Here is an 18,817-nt window from a genome sequence, read left to right on the forward strand (position 1 = left end):
TTTTTGTCTTCTATATTATTTTTGGTACAGAGAAATACTTTTGTGGTTTCTCTTTGTTTATCTTGTACTTACTTGCTTACTTTGCTGAGTTCTTATTATTTCTTCTGAGATTTTTATTATACATTTTTCAATTAAAAAAATGACTTCACCAGTTAAGTCATTCTCTACAGCTCACTCAGTTTCCTTTTACTGGCTAGATTCTCCAAGACAATGTCAAATAGCAGTGCTGAAAGAGATGTGCTTAACTTTTTCCTAGTATTAATGTTTACACACTAAAAACTATCATAAGATTTTCAATATGTAATCCTTACTAATTTAATGAAATTACATGTTACTCCATATTTTCCATCAGTTATAACTTTAATTTAACAAATTAGTATTAAACTTTAGTTTTTATGTGGTATGGTAATCATAGGAAGAAGAAGATATAGAGTAAGAGAGAAAAAGAGAAACTTACAACACTGCTTCAAAACTTGTGAAGCTTTTCCCCTGCCTGCAGGTAAGAGCTGTAGGCTTGAATTTGGTTCTTTGAATGCTGTAACATACGTGCCTGACCATGCACACCCGCTTCTGTTGACCTAGTCTTGATTTTTTAAAATAATCTTGATCATAGTGTATTTAAAATTTTCTTATAAAATCATTCTTTTAATACATTTGCATTAATAAGTAAAAAGGTGATAATAATATTATTTCTTCATTTTATTATTATTTTTCATTATTTCTCATTTTCTTATGTTCTTTTGAGTTATTTAAATTTCATCACTGGTAAAATTAATGAGGCAACTCTAAATGTCCTTTTTTTAAAAAAAAATTCTGCAATTTATATAAAGAGCTTGCCAAACTCAACAATAAGAAAACAAATGGCCCCATCCAAAAATAGGGAGAGGACATGGACAGAATATTAACCACAGAAGAGATCCAAAAGGCTGAGAGACACATAAAAAAATACTCCAAGTCTTTGATTGTCAGGGAAATTCAAATAAAGACAACAATGATATACCACTTCACTCCTGTGAGAATGTCATACATCAGAAAAGGCAGCAGCAACAAATGCTGGAGAGGTTGTTGGGGTCAAAGGAACCCACCTTCGCTGCTTGTGGGAATGTAAATTTGTCCAACCTCTGTGAAGAACAGTCTGGAGAACGCTCAGAAGGCTATAGGACCCTGTGGTCCTGCCATTTCTCTCCTAGGGATATATCCTAAGGAACCAAACACACCCATCTAAAATATTTATGTATTCCTATGTTCTTAGCAGCACAATTCGTAATAGCCAAAACCTGGAAGCAACCCAGGTGTCCAACAACAGATGAGTGGCTGAGCAAGTTGTGGTATAAATACACAATGGAATACTACACAGCTATTAAAAATGGTGACTTCACTGTTTTCAGCCCATCTTGGATGGACCTTGGAAAATTCATATTAAGTGAAATAAGTTAGAAAGAGAATGATGAATATGGGAAGATCTCACTCTCAGGCAGAAGTTGAAAAACAAAATCAGAAGAGAAAACACAAATAGAACGTCAGCTGGAGTTGATATATTGCACCAAAGTAAAAGACTCTGGAGTGGGTGGGGGGAGAGTATAGGCCCAAGAAGGATGACAGAGGACCTAGTGGGGGTTGTATTGTTATGTGGAAAACTGAGAAATTTTATGCATGTACAAACTGTTGTATTTACTGTTGAGTGTTAAACATTAATCCCCAATAAAGAAATTTTTAAAAATTCTGCAATTACTTGAATGTGAAAGGAAATAAATACTATTTAAAATGCTGGACTTCCAGAGGCATGGCTATGGATTAGCAGCAGCCATATTTTGCCCTCCCTGATCAACTTGGAAAAACAACGAAAACCACCTGAAAACTCAACAAAATACAATCAGGATCTCTTTAAAAACTCACCAACCCACAAGTGAGTACAAACATGACTTGTGGACAGAAAGGATGTAAGGGAGATATTCCTGCTTCTAAAGGGCCATACTCAGGAATGGCTAGCACCAACCTGGGAGTTTGCCAGCTGAGGCTTATCACTTCTGGGTCCAAGTTAGAGATGTGACTGTTACAATAAACTAAAATAAGAAAGAAAAATCAAATCATCCAAGCCTCAGTGAGTACAGACACATGTGGCTTATGAATAGAAAGGGGGTGAGGGAGTGATTCCCAGGACTAGAAACCAGTGCTCAGAGATGGCAGGCACCAAATTATATTGGCATTTGAGACACACCACTTCTGGGTCTGAGTTTTAGCCAAAAAAAATACTGCTAAAAATAAAAAATATCACCTAAAAACTCATGAAATTTGCAACTATGACTTCTTAAGTCTCTATTGCTGTTACCCCACAGAAGGTGGAAGGGCAGCAAGCAGGCACACTATATTGACATCAAGGTTGCAGAACCATCATGGTAACTCAACATAAAATCTCTCCTTCTCCACTGAGATATATAAACAGAGAAACTGAATACCATAGACACAGTACCTCCTGCTGGCATAATAACAAAATCCATACTAAATGGGGAAACAGAAATGCATAGACAGCAATGACAGAAACTCCACATGACTAGACAGACACAGATCTAGAAAAAATGATGGAGATAAGAGTTCAGAAATTGACTTCATTATGAAGTCAATTCAAGAAACCAAAGTTAAGATTAAAGAAGTCAACAATAATTTTACCAAAGAGTTACAAAATACAGAAAGAAAAAACAAACAAACAAACAATAATGACTCCAAACTGCAGAGCCTAAAGGACACTTTGAATACAGTTTAGGTTGAGGTAAGAGGTCTCAGAAGTAGACTTAACCAGGTGGAGGAGAGAATATCAATACTAGAAGACACAATCACCACTTTATGAGAATTTAAAACTCTTGGAGAGGAAAGGTTTAGGAAAAATAGGAAATAGCAGACTTATCAGAAAGATGAAGATTAGTGTTACTGGGATCCCCGAGGAAGACAAAAGAGAGGAGTAGAGAACATATTCAAAGAAATTTTAACGGAGGTTTTTCTATACCTGAGCAATGACCAAAATATAGATATCCAATAATGTGAATGCACACCTACATTTTTGCATCCAGAATGACACACACCAAGACACATCATTGAAAACTATCCAAAACCAGCGACAAGATAAAAACATTGCAGGCTACTAGGGAAAGGAAGAAAGTCACATACAAAGGTAGAACCATCAGGCTTTCATCAGATTTTTCCTCACAAACCCTAGAGGAAAGGAGGGAGTAGAATGAAATATTCAAATATTAAAAAGATGAGAATTGTAGGCCAAAAATTCTGTATCCTGCTAAATTATCCTTCAAACATGCAGGGAAAAATAAAGATCTTTTCAAACATTCAGAAACTGGAGGAATTTGCCACTACAAACTCCACCTTGCAAGAATGACTGAGATGAATGCAACATGAAAAGAAGAGGCAAAGGAATCCCAACTTTTCATGTGATAATAAGTAGAATAGAACAAGGAACAGAACAGCAACAGAAAAACCAGACACAGGAAAAAGAAGAGCGAAATAGAGTGACACAATCCAATGTTGGTGAACCAAAGTCAACTTGAAAAAGACTCTTATAGATAATGTAAGTTAGATACAATGTTCATGATAATCACAAAACCAAATACGGCACAAAGACAAATAGGAAACACATACAAAATAGGCAAGACCATTATAGAAAACCATCTACAAAAAATAACAGAAACAAATAGAAAAGAGTCCACAAAAACATAAAACAAGCTCAAAACAAAAAACAGAATGGCTATAAGCAAAACACATTTATCAATAATCACCCTAAAAAGTAATGGCTTAACTTTACCAGTCAAATGATTTGGTGTGACTGAATATATTAAAAAGCAAAATCCATCTATTCTGTTCCTCCAGGAACATACATTCAAATGAAAGGCAACCAGAAGCTCTATTGACAGGCTGGAACAAGGTATTCTAAACCAACAATGCAAACAAAAGAGCAGAGACAGCTATTCTAATATCAGAAAAATTCGAATTTCAAACAAAAAAGGTGAAGAGTGGCAGACATGAACACTACATATTGGTCAAAGGATAAATTCAACAGGAAGACATAACCGTCATCAATATATATGCTCCCAATATGTGTGCAGCCAAATATATAAAGTAGTACTTATGACCTTAAGGAAGATAGCAACTACAGCACAGTATTAGTCTGAGACCTCAATACACTATTCACAGCAAGAGACAGGTCATTAGGACAAAAAATCAACAAATACATAGAGGTTTTAAATGCAGTCATAGATGGGATGGACTTAACAGATATATTTAGAAACTTCTGTTTGCCCTCCTCCCACCCCCAGAAAGAATATACATTCATTTCAAATGCACATGGAACAGTCTCAAGGATTGACCATGTACTGGGACACAAAGACAGCCTTAATAAATAGGTGAATATTGAAAACATAAAAAATATCTTTTCTGGTTATGAAATGGTAAGGTTAGACATCAACCACAAAAAGCAAACAAAGAAATGCACCCAAACTATGGAGACTCAACAATACACTTTTGAATAATATTTCTTCCACTGAAGAAATCAAAATATAAATTAAAAATAACTTAGAGAACAATGAAAATGAAGAGACCAACTATCATACTCTGTGAGACACAGTAAGAGCTGTCCTAAGAGGGAACTTTATAGCAATACAGGTCCATCTTAAACAACAAAGATCTAAGTAAGCTACTTAAAATCACAACTGAGCCAACTAGAAATGGAGCAACAAAGAGACCCCAAAGTCATAAGGAGGAAGGAAATATTCAAATTCAGATCAGAAATTAATGAAATAGAAACCAGAGAGATGATCCAAAAGATTAATGAAACAGCCTGGTTCTTTAAAGAATAAATAAAACAGGTAAACCACTGGCTAGACTCACAACAAGCAAATGAGAGAAAGCTAGGATAAAAATAATCATGAACAAGAGAAATGAAATTACAACTGAAGACTGTAAGATACAAAGAATCATGTGTGAGTATTATAAACATCCCTATGGAAATAAATTAGACAAGCTAGAAGAGATGGATGTGTTTCTGGAATCATACTTCCTGCCAAGCCTAACCCAAGAGGAAGTAGGTAGCTTAAACAAGCCAATCACTAGTTTAGAAATTGAACTGGTAATCAAAAATATACCCAAGAATAAAAGCCCAGGCTCAGCTGGCTTTACTAATGAATTCTATAAGAGTTTCATGGAAAAGCTAACACCTATTCACTTCAAACTATTCCAGAAAATTTAAGAGGTAAACATCACTTTGATCCCCAAAGCAGGAAGGGACTCTGCCAGAAAACTATAGAACTATATCCCTGATGAATACTGATGCATAGATCCTAAACAAGATCTTTACAAACTGAATCCAACAACATATCAAGACAATAATTCACCAAGACCAAGTGGGATTCATTCCTGGGAAACAAGGATAGTTCAACATCTGTAAATCAATCATATCAACAAAAAGAAATAAAAATTAACATGGTCATATCAACTGATGCTGAAAAGGCACTCAACAAGATCTAATACCCATTTATGATAAAGACTCCCCAGAAACTGGAAATAGAAGTACCATTCCTCAACACAATAAAGATCACTTATGACAAACCCACAGCTAACATCATTCTCAGTGGGGAAAAGCTGAAAGTTTTCTTCCTAAAATCAGGAACCAAACAAGGAAGTCGATTATCTCCACTGTTATTCAACATAGTTCTTGAGGTCCTTGCCACTGCAATTAGACAAGAAGGAGATATCAAAAGCACTCAAATTGGAAAAGAAGAAATCAAACTATCCCTATTTGCTGATGATATGATATTATACCTAAAGAACTCCAATGATTCCACCAAAAAAACTACTGGAAATAATAAATTCAGAAGATTATTAGGATACAAAGGAAAGGAAAATAAAATAATCAATCCCATTTACAATTGAACCCAAAAGATTCACCATTGGGTCAATCTCAAAAAATTGGTAATGGACCTTTACAATGAAAACTATAAGACAGTGCTTAAAAAAAAAGAGAAGGACACACAGAAGTGGAAGAATGTTCTTTGTTCCTGGATGGAAAAATCAATACTATTAATATGGCCATTGTACCAAAAGCAATCTAAATTTCAATGTAATTCCTATAAAAATTCCAATAGCATTATAACAGCAAATTGAATAACTTGTCCAAAATTTGTGTTGAACCACAAAAGGCCATGAATTGCCAAAACATTTCTGAGAAAAAAAGGGAAAATATGGAGGTATCACACTCCCCAACTTCAGCTTATACTACAAAGCAATAATAAACAAAACAGCATGGTGCTAGAATAAAAATGGACATTTTGATCAATGGAGCAAAATACAAAGCCCAGAAATGAGCCCATGCATATACAACCACCTTGTATATGACAATATCAGGGCCAAAATCATTCACTGGAGTAATGAAGATATTTTCAAAAGGTGGTGCTGGGAAAATTGAACACCCACATGTAGAAAAGTGAAACTAGACTTTGTTGGGAAGTGAACCACCTGGAATGGAATCCACCTGAATATCAGATTTCAGGATCAAAGGGAAACAACAATAACAACCCCCCCCCAAAAAAAACTAGTATAGCCACAGGCCCTTTGTAATATAACTAAAATAGGTCTACTAGCTACCTACAGAACAGAGACCCCCCCCCCCCAACTCTTCATCTGCACAAATCCAGCCGTTAGGTTCATGATTAGTCAACAACTTGTTTGGCTTTATATGTTAATTCTCTTTTCAGCCACCAGTATCCAGATACTAGCATGATGCCAACCAGACTTCCCTGGACAGACGACCCCACCAATGTGTGCTGGAGCTCTGATTCTCCAGAACCCTGCCCCATTGGGGAAGGAGAGAGGCAGGCTGGAGTATGGATTGAACTGTCAATACCCATGTTCTGTGGGGAAGCAATTACAGAAGCCAGACCTTCCACCTTCTGCATCCCACAATGACCTTGGATCCATACTCCCAGAGGGATAAAGAATAGGAAAGCTATCAGGGGAGGGAATGGGATATGGAGATCTGGTGGTGGGAATGGTGTGGAGTTGTACCCATCTTATACTACAGTTTTGTTAATGTCTCCTTTTGTAAATAAATAAAAAGTAAATAAATAAAGAATAGGAAAGCTATCAAGGGAGAGAATGGGATATGGAGTTCTGGTGGTATAATTGTGTTGAGTTGTACCCCTCTTATCCTATGGTTTTGTCAATGTTTCCTTTTTATAAATAAAAAAATTTTAAAAAAGGAATATACCTAAAGTAGACCTACTAGCTATTTCCAAAACAGAGAACCCAAATCTTCAGCAATATTCCAGCCTTTAGGTTCATGATTAGTCAACTATTTGTTCTGCTTTATATCTTAACTTTTTTTTCAGCCACCAGGTTCCAGATGCTACCATGATGTCAATTGGACCTCTCTGGGCAGACAACCCCACCAATATGTCCTGGAGCCCTGCTTCCCCAGGTCCATGGGCTTAACTAAGGAAAGAGAGGACAGGCTGGGAGTATGGGTCGACCTGCCAACGCCCATGTTCAGTGGGGAAGCAATTAAAGAAGCCAGACCTTCCACCTTCTGCACCCCATAATGACCCTGGGTACATACTCCCAGAGGGATAAAAAATAAGAAAGCTATCAGGGGATGGGAGAGGATATGGAGTTCTGGTGGTGAGAATTGTGTGGAGTTATACCTCTTTTATCCTATGGTTTTGCCAATGTTTCCATTTTATAAATAAAAAATTTTTAAAAATTATGTATTTATCTTACAGAAACAAAGAGAAATCTAGAGGGGGTGGGGCTGGGTGGTGGTGCACCTGTTTACGTACACATAGTTTGAAGTGCAAGGACCTGCTCAACGCTCTCAGTCCAAGCCAGGGGCTGGCTCCCCACCTGCAGGGGGTGGGGTCACTTCATAAGCGATGAAGCAGGTGTCTATCTTTCTCTCTCCCTATCTTCCCCTCTACTCTCAATTTCTCTCTATCCTAACCAATAAAATAGAAAAAAAATGGCCACAGGAACAATGGATTTGTAGTGCAGGCACCAAGAATAGAGAAAAAAAAAATCTAGAGGGGGAGTTAGTTAGATATAGAGATGGACAGAGAAAGATACATGTAACACTGTTTTACCATTCATGAAGACCAGGGTCTTGAACCTGGGTCCTTGAGCACTGCAACATGTCTGTTCTCTCAAGTGTACTACTGCCTGCCCACCTGAAATGTTAGAGTAATTCCTTATTAAACATTTTTAAGCTGGAGAGTCTAAGTGGGGATGTATTTTGTTATTATTTTTTGTTTGATTTACTTAATATTTATAGATTTATAAAATTGTGCTATTTAGTCTGTCTTTAATTTTGGCTTTTTCAATCCACTTAGCATGTCTTATAAAATACAACTGTTTATATTTCATTCTCATTAATTTTCTACTTCTGTTAATTAGTATTTATTTCAGCATTATCATTCTTTCACTTGCATGTTCTTTCATCTTTGATCACTTTTACCAGAAGTAGATGTTAATAGGCTTTTCAAAGACCAATTACTAATTTTAGTATTACCTACTTATTCTGTATTTTATGAGTCTCACTATCATCTTTATAATTTACTCTCTTCTTTGTTTGTTAAGGCAAGATTAATTTCTATTTTTTCTTATTTACTGATAGAATTATGTCTTGAAGTTAAACTTTTTCTCCAATTAATATTTTATCAAGAAATTTACCTCACAATTTTTGTGTTAAGAGTTTTCATTGACATTCAGCTCTAAGCTGTTTTTAATTTATTTTTAATCCAGTGCTAAATAAGTGAAATTACATTTGAATTGAAGTCATATGGTTCAGTTAAGTATTTTATTAAAGTTTTTACTCTCTTTATTTATTTATTTATTGGATAAAGACAGTCAGAAATTGAGAGGAAAGCAAAGACAGGGGAGAGACTGAGAGAAAGACTGAAACCTGCCACTCTGCTTCAACACTTGCAAAGCTTTTCCGCTACAGATAGAGACTGGGGACCTGAACATTGTAACCTGTGCCCTCAACCAGCTGTGCCCCATCCAGCCCGTTCAGTTGAGTACTTTTAAGGATTTATTATCTGCACTTTGTATTTATGTATATATATATATATGTGAGAGAAATACAGAGAGAGCGAGAGAGAGAGAGAGCATGCGCACGCGGAAGAGAGAGAGAGAGAGAGAGAGAGAGGGAGAGAGAGAGCAAGCAAACAGAGGGTCACATATATAGCATTTATGATGCCAGGGATTGAGCCCTGAGTCCACTGTGTGCAAGTCCTAAACTGTACCCTCTAAGCCACTTCCCTGTGCAGTTGTGGATTTTAATATTATTAAAGTACAGTTCAAGAACATAGTCAGTATGACACTGATCTCAAAATAAAATGAAGCTGTCTGTAGCTTAATACATGGGCTTTAAATCTTATGTTCTGTGTATGCATAAATAAGCAGGTTATCTCTTTTATTATACAGTTTCCTATTATACAGTCTGCTTTATAAGCAGATTTATGCAGACCTTTGATACTACTCTAATGTTTTGTTTATTGATCCATGAGCTCTGAAGTATATACTAAAATTTAAACTCATAATTAATGGGGTTTTAGTTTAAAAATGATATTTTGATATGGGTGGTGGAGATAGCACTGCGGTTATGTAAACAGGCTCTCATGCCTGAGACTCTAAAGTCCCATGTTCAGTCCTTTGCACCAGAGCTGATCAGTGCTCTAGGAAAAAAAAAAAAGTATATATGCATACTACAATGTTCTCATTTTTTTCATACAGAGACAGAGAGAGAGATTGAAAAAGACCACAGCACCAAACCTTCCTTCAATGCAGATGAGGCTAGGTTCAAACCTGGGTCTACCACAGGGCAAAATAGCACACTGACTTGGTGAGCCATTTCAGTGGCCCCTATTCATAAGTATTATATCTCCCTGCTCTGTTTTTCTTACAAATTTATACCCTACTTTTTGCTATTTTTTGAGACTTTTTTTTAATCAGCTATTAAGGTTACTATACAAGATGTTTTTGGTTTATATCTACCTGACACTTTTTTTCTTCCAAATTTGCAATCTTAACTTTTCCTTGTCTTTCCATTTTCAATGTTTCTCATTTGATACTATACTGTGGAATCTTGAAGAATTAAAAAAAAAAATGGATTCTTTGTTAATTAAAAACATAAACCTTTTAAACACTAAAGACTAATAATTGCAATTTTAAAGTCATTTTTGAGTTTATCATCAAGTTTACTTCCTTCTTGCTTTTCATTGGGTAGGTCAAGATTGAAAAAATATTATCTTTATTTATTTGTTGGAGATAGCTAGAAATCCAGAGGGAAGGGAGTAGGAGAGAGGGAGAAAGACTGAGAGACACCTGAAACACTGCTTCACCACTCACAAAGCTTTCTTCCTTACAAGTGGGGATCGGAGACTCGGACCCGGGTTCTTGAACATAGTAACATGTGTGATCAACCAGGTGTGCCACCACACGGCCCTGATCAAGATTTTTTAATTAGTTTGGGAGATGTAATTAAAGTTTGGCTTTATTCTTATTATCCTTAAATACCACAATCACACTTATTCATATGTATCAATTCTTTAAGTTTGAGAATATTTACACATCCTACCACATAGGACATGCATTTTAACATATGCCCCCATCCATTTGGTTTTGACCACTTAAAAAAATACACCTAGATACTTACCAGTCAGTAATAATAATAAAAAGTTATATTCTGCTATTTGCAACATTAGTGAGCCTAAGGGTATAAATGAATGCTAAGTAAGGTAGACCAGACATGTGCGTACACACACACACACACACACACACACACACACACACACACACACACACACACCTCATATGATTGCTCTTACGTGATGTGAAGAGAAAACAAATAGATGAATTAAAGAAATAAAACAATAAATAACGGGGTAGGTGGTTGTGCATTTGGTAGAGGGTATACATTACAGTGCAAAACACCCAGATTCAAGTTTTTTTTTCCCCACCTGAAGGGAGTAAGCTTCAGGAGAGGTGAAGCAGTGCTACAGTTCTCTCTGTCTCCTCCCTTCCCATTTGATCTCGATTCCTCTCTATCTGTATCCAAATTACATAAATAAATAAATATGAAAAAAGCAATAATACAAATTTGGACTATCAATCAGGGATTACCATACAATGAGGAAAATGCCTGGGGGGGTAGGGTGGCAAATCAAGAAAAGTGGGCATATGTGTTATCTTCAATGATGCATACTTGGAATGGTATAAGGCAATGATATTTCAATTAAAAACTCTGCCTTGTTGGAAACTCATTATATCGTAAAAATGTATAACCTGCAATATATACATATATAATTAAATCTAATTTATTACATCTTATTATATCATGATATTACATTATATTAATTATATTATATATTAAAGTATTAAAACATAGCATATATACAAAGCATGTTTACTATAACTTTGTATTTTCAGCAAACAGCATATTTTATTTCTCTTTGTGTGTTTTGGGGTGTGTGTGGATCAGTTTTAGCATAGAGAAATTAAAACAGTCACTGTCGAAGACTATATTGACAGGAGTCGGGCAGTAGCACAGCGAGTTAAGCACAGGTGGCACGAAGCGTAAGGACGGGCAAAAGGATCCTGGTTCGAGTCCCCGGCTCCCCACCTACAGGGGAATTGCTTCACAGGCAGTGAAGCAGGTCTGCAGGTGTCTATCTTTCTCTCCCCCTCTCTGTCTTCCCTTCCTCTCTCCATTTATCTCTGTCCTATCCAACAACAATGACATCAATAACAACAATAACTACAATAAAACAAGGGCAACAAAAGGGAATAAATAAATAAATATTTTTAAAAACTTATATATATAAAAGACTATACTGACTAGCTCCTGGTCAAAGTCTCTTAGAATTAAGCGGTTCGAGAGAACAGCCCTTAAGTTGCAGTCTACTAAACCTGGATGCTGGTGAGTAGGAGGGAAGGTAGGGTGAGGGCTAGTACAGAATTAGTTTGGATGCCTGAGAACAACTCAACAACTGGTCAGCCTGCAATTACCCTGCATCCCAGTGAGGCTTCTGAGCTGCCCAGATGACATACCTGCAGTGATTCTCCCCATGTCAACAAAACACATACAATGGCAGAAAAATAAAATACACCACTTAATATAAGAGAAACTTCAGAGAAAAGAAAGGATTAGACATTTTCATGTGATCATGGAGATTTCTTTGAGCAGGTGACATTAGAAACAAGGCCACGATAAAAAAAGGAAAAGTCAACATTGTGTGAACATGAACATTTTGTTCTAAGCTAAAGGAAGAACACACCGCGGAAGTGAGAAAAAAAAATTCCTATATTCAAAGGTAGTTGGAGCAGCAGAAGTAGGGAATCTGTTGATGTCTTCAAGCTAGCTGTTGAGAAATGAGACTGGGTAAGGTTTTAAATGTCATGGCATATAGTTTCAATTTTATTCAAAGTGCTAATGGAAGCAAGTCATTGAAGGGCATCAAGGGGTCTTTGCAAACCATGATTGTATCTGAAGTATGGTGGTCACAATAAAAATGGGAAAAGGCAGCTGTTTAAAATGTATTTGGAAAATGTAATTTATAGCATAAAATATTAATTCACATCATATTTCATGATTTTTTTAGCTTAGTTTTGTTCTGGAAAATTATATCAATGTCGTTGGCATTTCAGATGTTGATGTGTGATCTAGATCTTTTTTCATTATTGTCTGCTTGTCAATCTTAATCTTTCTAAAAATCTCTATATATCTCCTCAAACTGATGATAAATGATTTACATTGAATCACATATTTTTTCTTACTTTAATGTATACATTCAAATACAGAGCATAAATGATTTAAGCAGGCAAACAACAGAACTTGCTCAACCATGGAATTTTTTTTCTTTTACCACAAAACTCATAACTCATAGAGTCACATGGTTCTCATCATTGCTGTCAGTCCCATACACTTTCATCCATGTCATCTTAGCAAATGGACATAACTCTATATTCAGAACTCAAAGCACAGGGCAGCTTTTATATCATATGGGACTTATGATGTTAAAGTGGATAAATGTGTATCAGATACAATTGCTCCTACAGTCAGTAACCAAACTCTATTACAAAGAATCCCCTCAAGGTAACTTCTCAGATCTGTAGGCTAGTCGATGAATGGAGTCATTTTCTATACTGAGTAGGGGCCAAGGTTATTTTCCATAATGAATAAAATAAAATTACCACTCAGAGGATCCTTTGAAAAAGTGTTATATTTCATGGTGGTGATGTACTATCTCTACTAATAACAGCTAACAACTTTTATTTATTTATCATTGTTGTATTTTATATTTACTTGTCACCAGTGGGGCCTCACAGATCTTGGTGGGCTTTTTCAGATACAAAGAGAAAGAAAGAGGAAGAGAAGGAAAGACACCAAAGCAGTGAAGCTTTCTTCCACCGTACTGAGAGGAGTTCAAGCCTGGGAGATGAGCATGACCAAGTGGGCACACTACACACCTGGCAACTTTTAAAAGCAGTCATTTTGCTAAAGTAACTCGAAGTTCTTCACTGGGCACTATGGTGCATACAATTTTTGCTAAAATGGAACCACAAAAATACATTGTAAAATTTTAAAAATCCTGCGGGGAAGCAATTACAGAAGTCAGGCCCTCCACCTTTTGTACCGCATAATGAACCGCATAATGATCCCAGGTCCATACTCCCAGAGGGATAGAGAATAGGAAAGAGGGAGCTGGGCAGTGACAAAATAGGTTAAGCGCACATGGCACAAAGCGCAGGGACTGGCATCAGGATCCCAGTTCAAGCCCCAGGCTCCCCACCTGCAGGGGGTTCGCTTTATAGGCAATGAAGCAGGTCTGCAGGTATCTTTTTCTCCCCCTCCCTGTCTTCCCCTCTTCTCAACAATGACAGCAATAACAACAACAATAATAACAACAACGATAAACAACAAGGGCACAAAAAAAGGGAAAAAATAAAAGTAAAGCTTAAAAATAAACAAATAAATAATAGGAAAGCTATCAGGGGAGGGGATGAGATACAGAGTTCTGGTGGTGGGAACTGTGTGAAGTTGTACCCCTCTTATCCTATGGGTTTTTTTTATTTCTTTATTGGGTGATTAATGCTTTACAGTCGACAGTAAATACAACAGTTTGTACATGCATAGCATTTCTCAGTTTTCCACATGATCTAATTTTCTCAGTGTTTCGTTTTTATAAGTAAAAATTTTTACAAATTAATTCATATATTCTAATAATTCATATTCTAATTAATATATTAACTGAGTTTAACTGACAGTGACAGTGATAATACTTTAAGGCCTTTGTTCTACGTGTTTAGGTTTATTTTTTTCATTTTCACACTTTATTACATATAATAGTACTAAGCTAATAATTTCTAATAATAAAGCTAACAAAAACACAGTGTTCAGTGTGATGGCTACACAACATATCAATAATCTCTTTTTTTCTGATATGTGTATGAATTTGTCCAATTTATTAAAAGGGTAAGTTTTACATAAAGGAAACTAACCTGGCCAAGTGGATTCATGATTCAAACCAAGGTTCAGAAAACAAATCTCTAAAATATATCATATTACATGTTATTGGATTTCTCCCATTAATTACATTGGATCTTATTGTAAACAAAGTCCAAAGTATAATTTACTATCTAGTGCTCAGAGTTGTCTGGAATAAGGATTATTATGTGTTTCCAACCTAAAAATAGAAGAATGATTGGGGCCAGGCAGCGGTGCACCTAGCTGAGCACATACATTACAGTGCTCAAGGATCCAGGTTCAAGGCCCCAGTCCTCACCTGCAGGGGGAATGCATAACAAGTGTTGAAGCAGAGCTGCAGTTATCTCTCCTTCCTCTCCTCCTCTCTATGTCCCCTCCCTCCCAATTACTCTGTTTCTATGCAACAATAAATAAATAAAATATTATTTAAAAAGAATGATTTCCTGGTTATTCTATTACAGTACTTCCTCTGGGCCCCACATATTTTTCCCCCCTTTCTCTGTGCCTGGAGGCTTTGACCCATTTTTGTCCTCTGGGATTGGGCAATAGAAAAAACAAATAGATGGCGGGGGAGGGGAAATGTAGCAGAATCAAAGCATATTCCCAGTTATCCCGCTTCCACCTTGTTTCCTTGGTGCCAGATGTTTGACAAAAGCTATCGCCTACAATTATAGCTTCTGATTTGGAGATTCCTCCAAGTTGCCTTTCTCACTGATCTCTAAAAACATTCTTTTCCTTTCAGTTCTAGCTGATGCAATGGCTTCTCTATTGTTAGTTCCTGGAACCTCATCTCTTAGGGTTCTTTCAAGCCTGTTTTCTTCTGTAAGAAGTCTTTATATTAGAGTTTCTTTATATAGATCTTCAGCAATGAGGTCTATTTCTGACAAGAGCCTTAACTTACCTAAAAAAATAAAAAGGTAAACTATGCCAAGCAGTAGATTATAAAGTCTAGTAAGTAACAGAAGTTATAAAATCAGAGTAATCTGGCAATGGACCTTGAAAGTCAGGAGACAATGTTAAAAGTATCTGGTTGGGCAGAGAGAACAAAAGAAAACCATTAAGCCAGATAGTCCAAGGATTCACTTATCAACAATGGTATCCATATTATATAGAAATTTCAATTTCCCTGGGAATTGTCAATCAGGGTCTAAGCACTGAGATAATGTGGGACCAAGAAAATGGAAGATGTGAGCAATAAAGATGCTATGGAGATACTCCATGGAGACATCTCTACCCTTTGAGCCACAGGAAGTGATGGATTTTGCAATATAGCTAGGAGAGATGAACTATGGAATTACAGATTCCTTTTTACCCCTCAGGCTGGCAGTCAGCCACAGATACCCACCATTACATGCTAATGTAGCCCTGTAGCATTGCTGTGGTAGGGGAAAACAAAATTGCCACTTTTATTTAATCTCTCAGGAGAACTCAATCTAGGATTTATGAGGTTTCTCCTCTAAGCAACAAGTTTGAGAATTCATACCATTTTATTTTTTTTAAAAAAAGGTCTCCTTGATAACTGCCTATATTGCACAGAAGTATTTTCTTATTCATTCAAGGTTAATTTTTTACATCCTTTCAGAGATTTGTGCAATAACAACAACAAAAAATTGTTTGAGTGAGTCCTTGCAGTTTGACAAATACATAAACTTTTGATTAATATATGATTTTGCTTAAACTTGGAGAAATATCTTACTTCCTCCATATCTCCTCAGGCAATCTATCTATCACATGCCTACTTTTAAAACCACAAAAAGCACATATGCAGTCTCCTCAGGGGGGAAAAAAAGTTTTTTTGCATACTCTTCTTCAGCTGCAGCTTCCCTCACAAACAGTAATTAGCAGACCCTCTTCATAATGAATGTTTGTTAACTCTTAATAACTATTATTTCTAAGATTGCTTTTCAGAGTATTAGAAGACCTTTGGCATGCTGATCCAGTTATTACATTACTTATGTCATTGTCTGGGAGTCCACATGAAAGATTGTTTAAGACTCCTCTGCTTAACAAGATGGATATAGCCAACCAGAAGTCCCAGGGTTCCTCAATTCTTTAACCCTTTCTACCTTCATGTGAAAATAACACCAACCAGGTGTCCAAATGAAAGATGACTTTGATAATGTCAAAGCCCCAAAGCCCCTACAACTCATCAAGACAAGATCAGCCAATCAAATGAAGCCTCCCCCCCATCCTTAATCCCCCATGTCTAACCTCTTTTCTCATCCCTTTTCCTCCTACTAATAAAAACTTCCCAAGAAGACAGAGCTGGGAAACTATCATGAACTATCATGTCTGACCAATCTGATATGAAAACAATGCCTTCACTTCCCAGTTGCCCATTTGTGTTTATATGAGCTGTGTGGCTGGACCAGTAACACTTCTACTCAAAGTTCACTAATTCTGATAAAATGTTTCTCCTGGCCCTTCCCTTTCCAAACAGGAAAAATTCACCACTTTTTCTGTTGCTACTATTGGGCACTGTACAAAGCCTTGGTTGTGGAGGCACATTAACTACCCATATTAGGTTTGCAGCTGGATTTTTTTTTTTTTTACCAAAAGACAGTCTATCTAGAGAATGTATTCAGTGTATATCATGCAGGAGGAACATAACTAAAAATTCCTCAAAATGAAGGCTGAGAATGCTAGAGTGATAGCACATTCAACAAAGAAATTCTTGTAGATAAGTTACAAGACAAAGGAAAGCAGTTTCAGGGTTTGAAGGGTAGCAAACCATGGGAAGGTTAAGTATAGGGAGTTAGGCAGAAGCACAGCGGGTTAAGCACAAGTGGCACAAAGTGCTAGGATCAGCATCAGGAAAGGTTAAGTATATAGAAGGAAACTCAAGAGATTATTGGCAAATTTCTGGTGTCTTCTCTGAACTGGTGAGGATTAAGAGGAGAGTTAATAATCTGTCTTTGAGCAGAAAAGAAGAAACTTTTTCTTTGTTGCTTCTTTGTTGTTTTCAGTTTAAAATAATTTTTCTGTATTGAAATGACAGTCTGGTTTTCTTGAACCGCTTCACTTTGTGTTTTTATACTTTCTCATTTATCAGATTAGAAATTCTTTGAGGGCAGGTCTGTTTCTCCTATGCGCCCTCAATATGTAATACATTAACACTGACTAATAATTTGAAAATAATATTGGCCATTGAGCAAATAACTATTTTTAGTCCACTGTAGTATATAAAGAGCAACAGATTTGTAGTATAACTTCTACAGTTGACACTACTTTGTCCCCTTTGAGCTTCCAGAGCAGTATTTTTTTTTTTTTGCCTCCAGGGTTCTTTCTTGGGTTTGCTGCCTGCACTACGAACCCACTGCTTCTGGAGGCTTTTTCCTTTTGTTGTCCTTGTTGTTTAACATTGTTGTTGTTGGATAAGACAGAGAGAAATTGAGAGAGGACAGGAAGACAGAGGGGGGAGAGAAAGATAGACACCTACAGACCTGCTTCACCTCTTATGAAGCAACTCCCCTCACATGGGGAGCTGGGAGCTCGAACCCACATCCTTATGCAGGTCCTTGAGCTTTGTGCCACATGCAAGTAACCCGCTGCTACTGCCAGGCCCCCTCCTCCTCACTTCTCCTTCTTCTCCTTCTCCTTCTCCTTCTCCTTCTCCTTCCTCCTTCCTCCTTCTCCTTCTCCTTCTCCTTCCTCCTTCCTCCTTCCTCCTTCCTCCTTCTCCTTCTCCTCCTTCTTCTTCCTTCTTCTTCTCCTTCCTTCTTCTTCTTCTTCTTCTTCTTCTTCTTCTTCTTCTTCTTCTTCTTCTTCTTCTTCTTCTTCTTCTTCTTCTTCTTCTTCTTCCTTTCTTCTTCATTTTCTTCTTTTAAAAAAAAATAAAGCTTTTTTTAAAAAAAAAACCTTTATGCATTTATTGGATAGGGACAGTCATAAATAGAGTGGGAAGGGGATGATAGAGAGGGAGAGAAGAAAAACACCCGCAACATTGCTTCACCACTAGCAAAGCTTTCCCCATATAGGTGGGGACTGCGGGCTCAAACCTGGGTCCTTGCACATTGTAACACGTGTGCTCAACCAGGTGCACCACCACCCGGTCCCCCAAAGACGTCTTCTAAGAATAAGTGAGGTGGATCCTCCTAGATACCTAATCAATATCAATTTTTTCTGATTATAAAACACTAATATTTGTATGCAAAAAAAAGTATGAGACTAAAATATTTCTCTCTTGAGACTCCATTGAAAATAAAGGCGGGGGAGTCCAGCGGTAGCGTGGCGCAAAGCGCAAGGACCGGAGTAAGGATCCCCGGTTCCAGCCCCCAGCTC

The sequence above is a fragment of the Erinaceus europaeus genome, chromosome 5 (genome assembly GCF_950295315.1).
Source record: "Erinaceus europaeus chromosome 5, mEriEur2.1, whole genome shotgun sequence".
In the NCBI taxonomy this organism is placed as follows: Eukaryota; Metazoa; Chordata; class Mammalia; order Eulipotyphla; family Erinaceidae; genus Erinaceus; species Erinaceus europaeus.